Source organism: Cyprinodon tularosa, unplaced genomic scaffold (assembly GCF_016077235.1).
Source record: "Cyprinodon tularosa strain WSP-4 unplaced genomic scaffold, ASM1607723v1 ctg233, whole genome shotgun sequence".
NCBI lineage: Eukaryota > Metazoa > Chordata > Actinopteri > Cyprinodontiformes > Cyprinodontidae > Cyprinodon > Cyprinodon tularosa.
Genome location: NW_024038871.1, coordinates 619,183 through 636,862, shown reverse-complemented (window position 1 = coordinate 636,862; position 17,680 = coordinate 619,183). Strand labels below are relative to the sequence as shown.

The following is a 17,680-nucleotide window of genomic DNA, read 5'->3' as shown; positions in this document are numbered from 1 at the left end:
CTTTTGTCCATATAGAGTAGTCAGTCAGTCATAGGCCAGAGGTTACCAGCACTTAGCCTTATAGTCAGTCTGTGATGTACATCAAGTAGTATTAAGGTCAAGTCAAAGAGTCAAGTCAAACTAGGTACAAAAGTGTCTTCATTGGTCGGAACTTTCCTGAAGAAGGCATATCTTTGTGATAGGTCTGCATAGATGGCTGGTTGGAGTCTTAATCCAGACCTGGCGTACAAGCCCCCTTTTGTCTGGTATAGTTTCTGTGATTCTGCCAATGATCCAAGAACCACGAGGTGAAGAGTCGTCCACTATAAGGACCACGTCTCCAGGAACAAAGTTGCGTTTCATTTCCATCCATTTTTGGCGTTGTTGAAGCAGTGGCAAATATTCTTTAATCCATCGTTTCCAAAACAGATCAGATATGTATTGGACTTGTCTCCATCGTTTGCGTGCATAAAGGTCACCTTTCTGGAATAAACCAGGTGGTAAGCATGGGTTAGACTTGAGCAGAAGGAGATGGTTCGGTGTTAGAGCTTCCAGATCATTTGGATCAGTAGATTCCAATGTAATAGGTCTACCATTGAGGATCGATTCCACTTCACAGAGAGTAGTTTGAAGTCCTTCCTCGTCCAAATGCTGTGTCTGCAGGGTGGAATTAAGGACCTTTCTGATGGAACGAATCAATCTCTCCCATGCCCCACCATGGTGCGATCCAGCTGGAGGATTGAAGATCCATTTCACTCCCTTCAACAACAGTGTATCAGAGATCTTTTCCTGATTCCACTTTTCTATGGCTTGTCTCAGCTCGCGCTCTGCACCAACAAAGTTGGTCCCATTATCAGATCGCAGCTCTTGAACTTGACCTCGCCTTGCAATAAAACGGCGTAAGGCGTTAATGAAAGAGTCTGTGTCAAGAGATGAGGCGACCTCAATATGCACAGCTCTAACTGCTAAACACGTGAAGAGAACTCCATACCTCTTCACAAGACTTCTCCCACGCTTGACTTCGAATGGACCAAAATAATCTACTCCAACAAAACTAAAAGGGGGTTTCTCAGGGGTTACTCTGCTGTCAGGTAAGTCGGCCATTTGCTGCTGGCCTGTAGCTCCATGGAGCCGTCTGCAGGTCACACACCTCGACAGAATGGTTCTAATCAATGCTCCAGCACCAGGAATCCAATATTTCTGATGCAGCTTTGAGAGTATGTAGTTCCTACCCCCATGACCCACACTTTTATGGATATGCTGAAGAATGAGATCAGCAATGTGAAGGTCCTTAGGAATTATGATAGGATGTTTGGAATCTTCAGACATGACAGCCTTGCTGAGACGTCCTCCAACACGCAGCACATTATCCTCCAGAACAGGATTCAACTTGTATATGTGACTGCTTCGCTTCACGCTCTCTCCCTTTTGGAGACAGGAGATCTCTTCGGCATATCTTTTCCTTTGACAAAACTTAATTATTTGCATCTCAGCATCCTTAATCTCTCCCAATGAGAGAAAGTTATTACAGAACTCAACCCTAGGATGAGCACTTTTAGACTGAGTTGTATTAGATGCAGTCTGGAAATGTGTCTTGTTCTTTTTGCAACGTAAGAGCAATGTTTTGAACCGCAAAATCCAACTCATCACCCTGATAAGACGAGTCCAGGATGAGGTATGATGAATCAAGGAATCCAAAGGATGATCATGATCATGTGTAGGTGAGACAACCACAGAGGCACACATCTTGACTTCCTGGTCTTCATATGAAAGTTCCTGCAAGTTATCTGGGTTAACAGGCCAATCTGTCTCTGGCTGTGTAAGAAATGCAGGACCAGATAACCATTTAGTGTCACGCAGAAAAGGTTTTACCTTCATACCTCTGGAGGCAAGATCTGCGGGGTTATGTGTTGTGTTCACGTACCTCCACTGTGAGACTCCAGAAGACTTGAGAATCTCAGACACTCTGTTGACCACAAAAACACGAAACCTAGTAGTCTTGTTATTGATGTATTTCAATACTGAGGTGCTGTCCGTCCAAAACACTGAGTCCAAAAGATTTATCCTCAGCTCTCTTCTCCAAAGCCCGTCCATGCGAACTGCTAGCACAGCCGCTGTCAACTCCATACGGGGAATTGTGACTGATTTTAAAGGTGCCACCCTGGACTTCCCCATTATGAAAGAACTGTGTGCCTGTGAGAGACTGTTGTGTAGCAGCAAATAGGTAACAACCCCATAACCCTTGTCACTTGCATCTGCAAAGTGGTGTAACTGAGCAGAAGTTATTTCTCCAAATTCAGTAGGTTTGAAGCATCGTCTGATGCTGATGTTGTCCAACAGATGCAGTTCTTCCACCCACCTTGTCCACTCTTCAGCAATATCTGATGAAATAGCATCATCCCATCCAATCCCCCTCTGACACAGATCTTGAAGTATCCTTTTAGCTGTGAAGATAACAGGAGCAAGGAATCCCAGAGGGTCGTAGAATGAGCTGACCATAGAAAGAATTCCTCTCCGGGTCAATGGCCTGTTTGGGATGGAAATAGAGAACTTAAATGCATCTGACTGTAAACACCACCAAACTCCCAATGCTCGTTCAGCAGGCAAGAGGTCACAATCCAAATCTAGATTTTTTAATTCCTTGGCTCTCTCCTTCTCAGGTATTACTGCCAGGACCCTGCGGCTGTTACTTATCCACTTTGTTAAATGGAAGCCTCCCTTGGCACAGATGTGTCTGAGGTCTGTATAAAGAGCGATTGCTTCCTCTTCAGTGCTTACTGAAGCAAGGCAATCATCCACGTAGAAATTGTGTAGAATGGTGTCAATCACCTGCTGGTTGAAATGTGCTTTGTTGTCTTCTGCACATTTCTGCAGCGCAAAGTTAGCACAACTCGGAGAGGACGTTGCTCCAAACAAATGAACACCCATTCTATACTCCTGCATGCTCTGATTGAAGTCACCTCCAGGCCACCAGAGAAACCTCAACAGGTCCGCATCTTCCTCTGGTACGTACACCTGATGGAACATGGCTTCAATATCAGACATCAAAACAACATGCTCTTTTCTGAATCTAGTCAGCACACCAACCAAATTATTTGTTAGGTCGGGACCACTCAGGAGCTGTGCATTAAGAGAAATGCCCTGGAATGATGCTGCACAGTCAAATACGACCCGAATATTCCCTTTGGTAGGATGGTAAACCCCATGATGAGGGATATACCACACCTTCCCATCATGTCGCTCCAAGTCTGCAATTGGCACTCTTTTTGCATAACCTCTGGATAGAAGATCTTTCATGAAGGCAGTGTAGTCTTTGTGGAAGTCTTTATCTCTGATGAACCTCTTTTTCAAGCTTAAGGCACGTTGTTCAGCAATTACACGGTTATCAGGCATTTTTATTTCTCTGTCTTTCAAAGGCAGGGCTATGCTGTAATGTCCATCCTTTAAGGTCACTGTCTTATTAACTAACTCCAGAAACTCAGAGTCTTCCTGTGACATCCCCACGTGCTCATCATAGCTGCTCTCAGGGAAGTCAATCTTGAACTGTTGCTTCCATAACTTGTCCAATGTAATAGCAGAAATCCTATTGGTAGTAACTGTTGACAGACAATTTGGTTTTCCACAGCATTCTTGTTCGAGTGGCCCATTCACTGTCCAACCGAGCATCGTTTTAATGGCAAAGGGTCCATCACATTCACTTCTGATGACCTCCAAAGGTTCTAAAGCTTTGGGCATGTTTAGGCCAATCAGAAGCTCCACCTGAGCTTTTATCTCAGGCAAATGAACACGCTTCAAATGTGGCCATTTATCCAAGTCGCGTTGCTTTGGGATGTTACCTTGGTCTACAGGCATTCTGTGCTGAGTGAAGAGGTCAGGCATGTCACAATACATATTGCTGTCCAATCCAGCAATTTCAAGTTCAGGCACAATAAAGCTGTCCATCACTTTCTCTTGTCCCATGGTGCGCAAAAGAATCTTTGTTTTCCTCCCAGTGAGATTCAACTTGTCCATAAGACCCACTGTACAAAAGGATGCTGAACTCCCTTGGTCCAGAAAGGCATAGGTTTCCACTATTATTTGACCTTTCTTTGATTTCACTTTGACTGGCACAATTGAGAGCTTACAATCTTGTTCCCCGGCCCCAGTAAGACCACTAGTCTGGACTGTGACAGGAGTGTTGTCTGCCTCAGTGTCAAGTTTGACCCGGTTCTTCTTGTCGTGGATATGAAGTATACTTGGATGTCTAAAACCACAGATTTTGCATGAAAGGCGATTTCTGCATTCCTTGCTGATGTGTCCTGTGCCCAAGCAACCAAAACAGACATTATTCTTCATAAAATATGAAATCTTCTCATTATGAGGTTTATTACCAAACAGAGAACATAAATCCAATGTGTGTCCACCTTTGCAAAACAAACAAATCTTCACAGCAGTCTGATGTTCTTGAGCCTCTGAAAAATTATTTCTCCCCACAGCAGATATGGTTGTACCAAAGCTACTCCCTCGAGTTCTTAGACGAGGAGAACGTTTCTCACCATCACTATTCTTGACTGTTAAGTATGTTGGAGCATCACATAGATTTCCAAAGACAGGATCTGTAATAATTTTAACTTGACGTTCAAGGAAGAAAACAATGTCAGTAAATGTAGCTCTGCGATGCTGCTTCTCTTGGATGTCGCATGCTGCTGTGCGCCATTTATCTTTCAACTTATAAGGCAATCTTCTAATTACAGCAAGCATATTGGCAGGTGTATTTAATTCTGAAAGATCATAAACATCCTCCATCGCATTGCAACATCCACGTAAGAACAAACAGTATGCCTGAAGTGCTTTTCCATCTTCTGATTTAATCAAAGGCCATGAGTGTATTTTATTCAGATAAGCAGATGCAATGACATGTCCATTTCCAAAGTGCTCATACAACATAGTCTTTGCTTTTATATATCCAGCACCATCAGACATATGTTGACAGCTTTTGACAAGTTGGCAGGGCTGACCCCTAGTGTACTGTGCAAGATAATGCAGGCAATCATCAGGATTATCGGTCTTTGCTTCAATAACCTGTTCAAATGTACGCATAAAAGCCTGGAAGTGAAGAGGATCACCATCAAAAGGTTGAATGTCTCTTCTAGGTAGAGAAGAAAGGCTTTGTTGACGTACTAACATACAAGTTAATTCATTTTGTTTGTCCATGATGGACAACAGGGTTTCATTGGCTACTGGTTGAGCAGCTTCCTGGAGAGGCATATATGAAGATTTCTTTGTTAGATGATCGGAAGGCCTCGTAAAAAGAGGTGTAGTTTTTTCCCTTGTCGCATTCTGTTGCATTGTTTTTACTTGCAGCTCTGCATTTCCAAAAACTGTATTTCTCTTTGGAAGTGTCTGTGGAACAAAAGTCTTTGCGTCTGCTTTAAGAATCTCAAGAGCTTTTCCTTTTGTTTTGAAATATGATTCCATTCCATTGGATTTCTGTGAAGCTGTGCTTTGCACTGCAGATCCAGTTTTCAGCACATTTACTTTTGCAGCAGTTGCAGCTATTTCTGCTTCAAGTTGAAGCTGTTCTTTCCTTTTCCTCAGTTGCTCCTCTTGTTCTTCCAGAGCATGTTTTTCTTTCAGCATATTTTGACGTGTGAGCAAGGCGGCCATTTCAGCTTCAGCCCTGAGACGTGCAGATGCAGTGGATGATACTTTGGAGCTTGACCTGCTCCCTTGATTTGAAATACTATCAGATGGCAACACATCCTCCTGGTTATCATGCTGGGGATTAACAGACTTTCTATGTTCCATGTGCTGTTGAACCTCCACCTTTCCTCCTACAGGAGATTTCTCTGACTGTAGCATGTCGGAGGATGGCCTGCTTGAGCATTTATTGATTTCAGAAAGCCATATTTCAACATCCTCAGTAAACCCTTTATTGTATTTTGTGATGCTTGAGAACCATGTGTTTTGCTGATGTTTTTCATCAGATGGAATTAAAGTCAACAGAGATTCATGCAATGCATTGGCATCCTTAGAGAGGCGCCTTAACTCATCCAACTGTAACTTTACTTGTGAGTAATTTTCATCACCTTTCATTAGATCTTTGAGAGAAGCAATTAGACCTTTCATTTTATTTACATGCCTTTTCCGTTCTGTTTGGATAGTTTCAATTTTATTTGCAAGAGCCTTCTCAGTGAGAACGATAGTTCTTTTATCCTTTTCAGGTTTTTCACCAACAGATACAGTAGATGATCCACTCATTTTGCGTCATTTAGTTGCCAAAAAATCCAAATCACAGGAAACTTCAAAGCACCAGCTTGCAGAGATTACGCAGAGCCACACACACACACACGCGCGCATCAAATCCTGCAGCCTGAGTCCAACAGCAAACATAGCAGGGGGCGTGTCACGACAGCTTCACCAAACAGAAGCAAACTGGGTTTAAACAGCACAAACATGCCGATTACATACCCCCATCGTCTTCTCCTTCTTTATGAAGTTATCCATTTCCGTAGGTGTAGTGTGGGCTCGCGTCCGTTCCTGTGTGCTAGAAGCTCCGTTGCTGTCGTTTCTTTATCCAATTTTGCTGACAATTGTTGGCGACAGTCAAAACAACTAAGTCGCCGAGCGGCTGATTAGGGGAATCCTTGTTGACGCGCTCAAAAAGGTTCAGTCCAATATGCTGTTCAGATCCTTTTATTGATCTTCAAAAAAACATGCAGGCAGCATACAAACAAATCCACAGGTTGGAGCCGTGATCAGGCGCAACAATAATCTCCAAAACTTAAAGCGGTCAGCAAAATGTAGACATCCCCCATCACCCACTCTCTGACACAAAAACCAGGTGAACAGAACAGGTGATTTTACCAATCACCGCTGACACCACGTGATCAAAGCTATGCCCATTCACCACACCCCCTTTCAGAACCTTAGGTTACGTTCACACTGCAGGCCTTAATGCTCAATTCCGATTTTTTTTGTGAAATCGGATTTTTTTGCGTGTCCGTTCACACTTCCAAGTATATGCGACTTGTATGTGATCTACTGTGTGAACTGAAAGCGTTCAACCGAAGTGTCCCGCATGCGCACTCGAGGACGCGATGACGTCACATGTAGCAAGCGTCCTCAGTGTTTGCGGAAGTAAACATGACTCGTAATACCGCAGCGTATATTGCGTTCTTTAAGTTCTTCTCCAACAGGAGCAGGCACATTACGAACGAAATCTTTTTAAGAAGATCAAAAAGAAAGAGAGCCAGGTTCCGGTAAGACCCTTCGAGTTTGATCTGAATCGAGCTTTCTAAATATGAATTAAATCAGCAACCTCACTTTCTCTCCATTGACTGCTCTCTGTGTTATCTTCCGCAATGGTTGTTAGTTTTTCCCGCCTCCGCTTAGTAGGACGCAGATTAGTAACGTTTAGTAACATTTGTCAAGTATCAATGACGTGTAGGTCGGATGAATGCGACCTGGCCGTACAGACACAGGTCGCATTTGAAAAGATCAGATACGTATCGGATTCAGGACCACATATCCAAGTGGCCTGGGTCGCATTTGAAAAAATCAGATCTGTGTCGTTCAGACTGTCATAAAAAGATCAGATACAGGTCACATATGGGCAAAAAAATCGGAATTGGGTCACTTCAGGCTGCAGTGTGAACGTAACCTTAGACGGGTATGGGGCATTGCAGGATAACAAAAGACGTCAAACGACCCCCATTCCAAAGGGGCGGACCCGTTCATCCCTTTCTATTTACATGTTTTCAAAGCAAAAACAAGGCTTTATTGGGCTACTGTATAAAACCTTAAACTCAACGTTATTCCTGACATTTCGATTTGAAAAAGCTTATTGGATGGGAAGCGAAACGTCTTCAAACTTGAAAACAAAGTCCAGTGGATTGTTTTTTTGTTTTTCTTCTTAATTTTCTTTTTTTGGAATATTAAAGGGATTTGAAATAAGTGAGAGTCAACGTTCCCTAACTGAAACTGCAATGATATTTGGAGGGATAAAATCAACATTTTGGTACATCTGAGAGACCAAAAGTAAGACTAAAAACAAGTGGAGGTGAAGTCAGCAATCTAAAAAGACCTGGACATCCATGGACGACAACAGATTGCAGAATCGTTTCCCTGATGAACAGAAAAGACTTTGCAGCAGCCAATTAACCCTGCATTGGCCCACACAGCCAGTTAGAAAGGTTAGACTGGACTTTGCTAGAAGGAAAGAAAACAAAAACATCTTAGAAAGCACAGTTCTGGAAGAACAGACGTTAGACGGATTAAATCTAACTCAAGTTTTCTGTTTTACCGACTAAATTAAAGTCAAAAGTTTAGACCTCAACTGCATCTGGGTTGTTTCATATAAAATGTATTGTGGGAATATACAGAAAAAGAAATTGGAAAAAGGTATTCTCTGCCGAATATTTATGGACATGACTGCATATATGAGGACCAAGAGACAGAGAATCTTCCTTGCTCCGTGCAATCGTTAAACTCTTTGACGTTTCAATAGAGAAAGAAGAAGAAGTAACTGATGTTATAGCGGGATGAATAATGTGAAGGAAGATGAAGTCCATCAAAGAAGACAATAACTGTGTGATAAACTCTATATTGGAAAAATGTTACTGCCTTTCTGTTTGAGTTACTGAAACAGATATTCCTTTAAATAAAAGTGCTAAGCCGTAAAAACAAATGACTATACACACAGATTTAGATAGAAACGATAACAGAGGATTTTTAAACTGAGCCGTCTGAGCTGACTGTTGGGAGAAATTGAAGCAATCAGCAAAGGAGAGGCAGGATCTGATTTAGTCTTGAAGACAAATGAGTTAAATTATATTAATACAGATACATTAATCACTAACTTGTCCAGATTTAGTCAGAAAGACAAATTTCTACATCCCCCACTGTGCAACCGCAGCAAATGTAAAGAAGCAAACTGTTATTGTATTTTTTAAGATTAATTTGGCGTCACAATAAATTATTACAGTTCATGAAAGGATTACAATAACAGGAACCACACCAACTAGGAAATATCTTAGTTAACAACTGTATTCATCAAATCCTACACAGTCTATTCTTTAATACAGCAGCTACTGTTCTAACGAGAAACATGAATAGGAAACTAATATGTAATATAATTCTATGCTTCCACAGGTAAAAAGTGGAAAAAGTTTTAGATGAGAAATAGATTTTGTAAAGATGGTCTATCTGTTTAAAAGTGGCCTAACTGTCTGCCATATATGGAGGAGAATATGAAGGTTATTTTGTTTCAAAACAATTTGTGCATTGTAAGTGTGATTTTGAAGTTGTAGAGAGAGTTACATTCTAAGGTTTGTATTTGTAGAATCAAAAAAACATTTTTTTTTACACCTGTTCAAATTTTAAATACAAGTACACAAATTCTGTTCTACAAGTTGCACATCAGAAACTTCTTACATTCTCAGTTTTTTCTTCAACTGGTCCAGAACTATTGTTGTAAAACTACACTCACCGGCCACTTTATTAGGTACCCCATGCTAGTAACGGGTTGGACCCACTTTTGCCTTTAGAACTGCCTCAATTCTTCGTGGCATAGATTCAACAAGGTGCTGGAAGCATTCCTCAGGGAGTTTGGTCCATATTGACACGATGGCATCACATAGTTGCCGCAGATTTGTCGGCTGCACATCCATGATGCAAATCTCCTGTTCCATCACATCCCAAAGATGCTCTATTGGATTGAGATCTGGTGACTGTGGAGGCCATTTGAGTACAGTGAACTCATTGTCATGTTCAAGAAACCAGTCTGAGATGATTCCAGCTTTATGACATGGCACATTATCCTGCTGAAAGTAGCCATCAGAAGTTGGGTACATTGTGGTCATTAAGGGATGGACATGGTCAGCAACAATACTCAGGTAGGCTGTGGTGTTGCAACGATGCTCAATTGGTACCAAGGGGCCCAAAGAGTAACAAAAAAATATTCCCCACACCATGACACCACCACCACCAGCCTGAACCGTTGATACAAGGCAGGATGGATCCATGCTTTCATGTTGTAGACGCCAAATTCTGACCCTACCATCCGAATGTCGCAGCAGAAATCGAGACTGATCAGACCAGGCAACATTTTTCCAATCTTCTATTGTCCAATTTCGATGAGCTTGTGCAAATTGTAGCCTCAGTTTCCTGTTCTTAGCTGAAAGGAGCGGAACCCGGTGTGGTCTTCTGCTGCTGTAGCCCATCTGCCTCAAAGTTCGACGTACTGTGCGTTCAGAGATGCTCTTCTGCCCACCTTGGTTGTAACGGGTGATTATTTGAGCCATTGTTGCCCTTCTATCAGCTCAAACCAGTCTGGCCATTCTCCTCTGACCTCTGGCATCAACAAGGCATTTCCGCCCACAGAACTGCCGCTCACTGGATGTTTTTTCTTTTTCAGACCATTCTCTGTAAACCCTAGAGATGGTTGTGCATGAAAATCCCAGTAGATCAGCAGTTTCTGAAATACTCAGACCAGCCCTTCTGGCACCAACAATCATGACACGTTCAAAGTCACTCAAATCACCTTTCTTCCCCATACTGATGCTCGGTTTGAACTGCAGGAGATTGTCTTGACCATGTCTACATGCCTAAATGCACTGAGTTGCTGCCATTTGATTGGCTGCTTAGAAATTAAGTGTTAACGAGCAGTTGGACAGGTGTACCTAATAAAGTGGCCGGTGAGTGTATTTGTGCATTGTAACTTTGGTGTTTTGTAATTGTAGATTTTTTTAATCTGTCACAATTACAAAAAAAGTTACACCTCTTCAAATTCTTGAGTACAAGTACACAAATTGTGTTCTGTGAGTTTTGTTAGAACAATAATGCTGATGCCAAATGCCAACATTTTTTACCTTTTAACTCAACTTATTAACTTTTTAACATCAGTTTTTAAATGTGCAAATATCTTTTTACCTTTTCAATGCAAGAACCTTTTTTCAACTTAATTTTTAAGTAGGTTACATATCATCCTAGGCCTCATCTAATTTTTCAAATGCCAAAATGACATGTACTGCCATGTAGTAAGATCTTTGCTGAGTTGTGTTCCGAGACCTCACTGAGGGATGGGGGGACTTCCCTGTACAGGAGAGCGGAGGACCTTTCCTATTCAGCCAGGCCAACAATTCCCTTTAACAAACACCCTTTAAGACAATTAGATGGATATAGGGCATTGCAGGCTAACAAATGAAGCCAAACAATACATAATGAAACCGTATCTTCTATTTACATGCAACATTGTGTGCCTTGTCGCTTTATATATTTTTTTACCCTATAGATATTGGAACGAATTGGGCTATAATTAATGTTCATTTACTGTTACTGCTTTCATATAAGTAGTTTTTCAAAGAAATTATATAAAATATCAGGGTATTACAACACAATGCTAAAAATAAAATGTATATGTGTTTTTGTCCTTATATAATAATTTATTCAAGGTTTTTTTAATTGAAAAGATGGTATATTTTGTCAATATATGGTTTTCAATTAAAATGCTATTCATTTTTGATACAATAATTAATTACAGACAGTGTAATTAACTCAATTGAAAGTTTGAATTGCTTCATGCACATATGGGCTAATATTTTGTTCCGGGCCAAGGCTGTCAGGTGGCCTGTATTCAGATACTTCTTTGGGGAAAAACACATAAAACATCAAATTTTAAAGAATGAAGACACCATTTGTGCAAAATGACATGTTATAACTAAATCTTTAAGGGCTATCACATACATTTAGAAGAGATTTGGGTAACAGCAGTTATTATGGGTAAAAAAGCTCTGCGTGTGTCCACACTAACAACATACACAGACTAAACCATCACCTAAATACAACAGAAACAATGTAAGAAGGTGTCCAATAAATAGATGACTTATATATGGGATATATCTCCTCCAAGCCTGAGAAGCTTTCTAATTCTTTTAAGCAAATTAAAGCTGTTTGTAACTTCTGTAATCAAGCTGCAATCATTTGATCGTCTCAAGGTTTTATGATACAAAACACCTATTTTCACTTTTAAAAAGCTATTTTGTTGAGGAATTTGTTTATAGAGTCAATAACTGCTGCTTTCATCAACTGTTTGATGCAACGTCTTTTAAAGATGTCGATGTGTGCAAAAATGAAAACCTTTTACTTCTTTTTTCTGACTGGCAAAGATATGGACTGGATTGCCGAATCTTGCTGTCTTCAGTGCTCCAAGTCATACATCTCTGTCAGCTTTTCAGCTTTCTATAATGGAATTGATTGACAGGGACCAGACAGCGGGGAGGTTTTTCTCAGACGAGAGGAAAAAGAGATCATTTAGTAAGAAACAGTGATCCTGTGCTCAACTCTTGTCGTCGTTTCTGGAGTTTATTGTTAAAACATTTATTAATGCAATAAGTTACATTTGGATTTCATTAAAACCATAAATTCATTTATTGAGTTAAAACAAAATACAAAAAAAGACTTCTACCACACCAGCAGCATGACATTATTTGTCATAAAAACGCTACATGCAACCAAAGTGAGTAACTGGTATAATAATAAAAAAAACTACAATCATAATTTGATCATATAACTTTAAAGTAGGCTAGTTTTTTAAATTGCGTAATCTTATGACTTTATTCTGGTAAAATACTCGTAATGTTACAATTTTATTTTAACAAATTTAACACTGTGACTTTATTTTTATATTTTTACAACTTATTCTCGTAATTTTTAGCGAGATCTAACGTCCAGACTGCAGACCGCAGCAACATGAACATCTCCCCCCCACCGCTTCTCCCCCCCAACAGTACGGCGAGCGTTACGGGACAAAATGTCTTCCACGACGTCCGCATCACCTACCTTCTCAAGTGATGAGGTTTGTTTACATAGATAATTTTACAGATAGTATTCTCAGGCATAATACTGCCATCTATTTTTCAGTACCGTCTCAGTTCATCTCTCTCAACTTGCCATAGTTACTTTCGAGCGTAATGGGCGATCTCGCAATCCCTAGTTTGTTGGCTCTGCGCTGCCGTAGCGCAAAGATGTCTGCCTCCATGGCTGCGAGACCCGCTCCTATGTAATTATAAATAACGAATTCTAAGGCAACGCAAATATTAAGGTTAAGAGGCTGAGCTCGTAGATGATGATAAATAACATAGTTATGTATAATATATTACATTTCTGACTGTATATCCCTGTAATTATTACACACTGTAGCTTTAATACGATTTTCTTCTCATAATATTATGGCTGTTAGGAATCCAGTTTGTGTGGCCTGTTTGTGTGTTTCCTTTTTCCACCACCAGGGGGTGCCCTGTCTTCGCTGTCCCTCCCTGCATACCTGCGGCTCACTTGATCATTATCTGGAGGAGTATTTGAGCAGTGGACTGTCACTACCTCGACGCCAGAGTGTTTGCCAGTTTTGGGTACTCTAGCCAAGCTGTTTCTCTGAGTCTAACAAGTTTTTTGTCTTTCCTCTCCGGCGGGAAGCTTTCCTGTGTAACTGGATTCCTGGACCTTCTCCCCCCTGGAAGGAAAATCCGAGTTACACTGAGCTGGGGAAAACTTCCTCATGTTCCGTTCAAGTACCCATCGGAAATCCGAGTGACAGTCCGCTCCACTACTACCTGTCTACCCTCCAACGTGTGCACTATTCTCTGGATTCCCTGAACTCACCTCTGAACTTCCTTCTCACTTCCAGTTCCCGGGTTACCAGCTCACTGAGTTCCAGATCCAACTCCTGTATTACTTCCTTAATAAACCTGTTAAATGTTTTTCCGAGCTATCTGAGTGGTTTCTCTGCATGTGGGACAGATTTGTTAAAACGATCATGACAATGGCTTTATTTTTGCCATTAAAAAAGAAAAAGATGCATAGATCTCTTTGTATGGCGCTAAAACTTGGTCGCGAATAACAACTTCAGGTAATTCAAAAAATTGTTAAAATAGAAATCAATAAAAATAAAAATCCTTAATCCTTATTTATATTGATATACTGTATATATATATATATATATATATATATATATATATATATATATATATATATATATATATATATATATATATATATATATATATATGTATATATATGTATATATGTATATATATATATATATATATATATATATATATATATATATATATATATATATATATATATGTATATATGTATATATATATATATATATTTTGTTTTTTTCTTCTTAATGCACCCTTTTTCTCATTGTTTGCACCTTCTTCTTTAATTACTATGCCAATATGTGTGTGAATTTCTCCGCTGTGAGATCAATAAAGCTCATCTAATCTAATCTAAAAGGCTTAATAGCAAAATAAGGTTTATTAGGTTCATTAGTATAGGCATACAATATAACCTTTATATCATTACCTACTTAGAGTTAGTTATATTATGGATTCATACTATACTTGACTCTAGGGGTGCACTGATTGATTTTCTTTTCCTTCATTTTGGGAGATGTATGATTGGCCGATACTTATATGTGAAACTGATATTTTCCACTCATCCTTTCTGTTTCTGCAAGGATCTGAAAATCACAGACTCAATGCTAATATTTAAAAGGTGATATTTGAGGATATTTTATTGTTTCACAGGTACTGATTTAAGTCCTTCAGTAAGATTTAGGGATGAAACAAATAATCAGATTAATCATGATAAATCGACTATTTAAATAATCGTCAACTAATTTAGTAATGGATTAATCTTGAAATGGAGTATAGAGACTAAAATGTGTCTTTAGCTAAAAGAGTGACCCAAATTATTATAAATTATTAATATATATATATATATATATATATATATATATATATATATATATATATATATATATATATATATATATATATATATATATATATATATATATATATATATATATATAACATTTTGCATTTAAAATAAAAAAAAATAAATAAATGTTTTAGCTTCACCTGGTTTAATTTAGTAAAAAATCTTCCTTAAGGAACGTTTTGCTATCCCATTATTAATCGATTAATCAAAAATCAACAGATTAATCGATTTGCAAAATAATCGTTAGTTGCAGCCCTAGTAAGATTAGATTCAAATATTAAAGGTGTCTTGTGCTCTTATAACAACTGATGGTTTAAGTTAGTTAGTTAGTTAGTTAGTTAGTTAGTTAGTTAGTTAGTTGGTTAGTTAGTTAGTTAGTTGTTCCAAACTAGAATCGGCATTTTAGGCTTTTAGAAGATTGAAAATTGTTGATCGGCCAGAAAACATGACGCGTTGCATCCATGCCTTCACAAAGCTGCTGGATTTATTCATATAACACAAAGGTTTACTGTATTTGATAAATTACTTTTTCATAAAAAAAATAAAACCATAAATAACATGAAAAACGAATCAAATACATGTCATTGGAGGCAGAGAGGAACAATATATCAAAAAGGAGTATGATAAGAAAAAGCTTGAGGCAGATTAGAAGCGTACAGCCTATTTATTCCCACAGTGATTCTAGAGGAGGCTCTGATCGCCGCAGCCGATCCCGCAGGAGAGGATTTCAGAGTGGGAAGCAGAATCTCACAGTTTGATGCACCAGGATGCATCTGGTCGACTTGTTCGGCATATAGAGGAGTCCTGCTGCTCTAACAAGATCCCCTGACTGGTTTGTCTCTGCATTCGTTAATCAGAACGCACCAGCCAGCAGGCCCAATGACTAACACAACATATGCAACAAGTCCACATAGAAACAGACAGACGGGGGATTTTATTTACAATGCATTCTGCTCGTATGCCCAGCTGGTACGAAACTCAGCTGCAAATCCAGATTTACTGAACAGCGGTCATAAACGTATCGTATTTGGTCATCATGTTTTTTTAATCCCACTGTTTGGCATCAGGAGTGAATCATAAACCACCACAGATGACAGACTATCACAGGGGACATCGTTACTAGACAGACGCAGTTAAAAATACACGCCTTAACTGAAGACATTTGCTCCAAAAACAAATTAATTTAAAGATACTCTTCAGTAGATTCAAAAATAAATATTTCCACAGTAATACCAGCTAAATAAGAGCTTGTAAAATGGAACCTTCCTGAGGCAAACTTTCCCCCCCTAAGAATTGCATTTCTCTCTTTCCTTTATTTTTCTTTTTTTTTTTTTGCAGCTCAGATGGTTGGTCAGACGGTGGGTGTTTGGGTGTCTGAGGGTTGTGCCATCAACAGCAGCTGTTACTGGGGGAGCTACGATCGCCCCGCTCTGTGACACACAAACGCAGCCACTACATGTTTCAATCCTGTCAAATGAAATGTGAGTCGCTTGCCCTTTTTTTCCCTACAGCTGCCACATCTGACAAGCAAAACATTAAACCGCTTCCACCTGAACGCCACCATGCAGAGCGCAGAGTCCAACAGGCAGCATGGAACAGGTGTAAGAAATGTTTACCTCTCAGCTACTGGACACATCCATGGAGCGAAGGCTTAGGGGCCATTGAAGATCCAAATCCTAATGAGACTCCCAGCTCATGCAGCCGCCCCCCCCTGCGTGCCACATCCCCAGTTCTTCCAGCTCAGCGGTCGGTAAGCAGACGCCGGCTTGAAGCCTCTCTGCTCAGGAAGGCGTTTCCTAAATCCTTGCAGAGGAAACGAGTGAAGCTGTAGGTTCTGTCTCTCCTCCACCTCTCTTCTCCCCTCATCCGTGTCTCTCCCTCTCCTTGCCGTCCCCACCTCCCCATCGCTGAGGAAGCTGAGTTACCATGGAGATGCATGAGGCCGGAGCCTGATTGGTAATGGCTGTTGTGATGCAGCGAGTCTGGCGGCGCGGCCCACCAGATTGATTGCCTTTTCAGTGGGGATGGTTGTGTAACAGCGAGCCCGGATCAGCAGATACGAAGGAATTTATTCTCAGTTTGTCTCAGAGTGAAAACTATGATCAGCTGAAAGTCGCAGCTCTACAATTAATAAGTGAAAATATCTAAAAAAGTTAAAAAAAGATCCTTGAATGTCGTTTAATCTTGATTTCATGTTAGAAATTATATAAACGGATAATTTGTATTTACTTTAAATAAAAATAAATGTTATAAAATATATTATTTAATAAGCCAGTAGACCCTAAAATCTGTGAACTGATGTTATGCTGTGCTTAAATAGCTGTAGCACTAATGGATTTTAATGTCAGTTGGGTAAATAATTCAAAATGAGGTGTGAGCGTCGTCTAGGAGGCCAGACACTTATGAGATTATTTTGGTGGATGGAGGATAGAATCTATGGGAGCAGGTGAAAAAATACCCTTTAGATATCTCGTCGAAAATTAACTTAGATTGTGAGTAAATCCTGTTTTTGTATTAAATTAGCAAATGTAACATTAAAATATCTGCAAAAAGAATAAACCCCGAAGATTTTGACCATTTGTGATGGGAATAATAATGAAATTAATCACTGGGATCATTACATTAAAATGAGTTGTTCAAAGGATTCATTCACCAATAGCTCAGTTCATGCAGCTGCACTTTTGATTTTTACAGCTTAAAGTTGTAGGGAAATCATATTTAAATGTCAAATCATTCTGGCACAAACACGTATATAAATGTACTCTTTATCAGACCATATTGTCTCAAAATGTAAGAAATTTCTATTTTAAAAAAATCCTGTTTTTAAATGTTTTTTTTTTTTTTGTTATCTTCTGCAGGCCAGTTAGTTATACATCAGCCTGAACACCTAAACTTGGCCAATCATATATCAACGGTCATCTGTCAATCTGAT

General features: G+C 39.6%; 1 protein-coding gene across 3 annotated transcripts in view; it reads right to left on the bottom strand.

Annotated features, from left to right (window-relative positions):
• The window catches only part of LOC119784778 (membrane-associated phosphatidylinositol transfer protein 2-like), a 110,849-nt gene extending 94,213 nt beyond the window's left edge, over window positions 1-16,636 (bottom strand). For 2 of the 3 annotated variants that reach the window (XM_038287010.1, XM_038287011.1), the window contains exon 1: window positions 16,365-16,635. The gene's annotated coding sequence lies outside the window, so the exon portion shown is untranslated. Of the gene's footprint in view, window positions 1-16,364 lie in introns of all 3 variants that reach the window. The other variant, XM_038287009.1, reaches the window with a different exon arrangement.
• Between the last annotated feature and the right edge of the window lie 1,044 nt (window positions 16,637-17,680).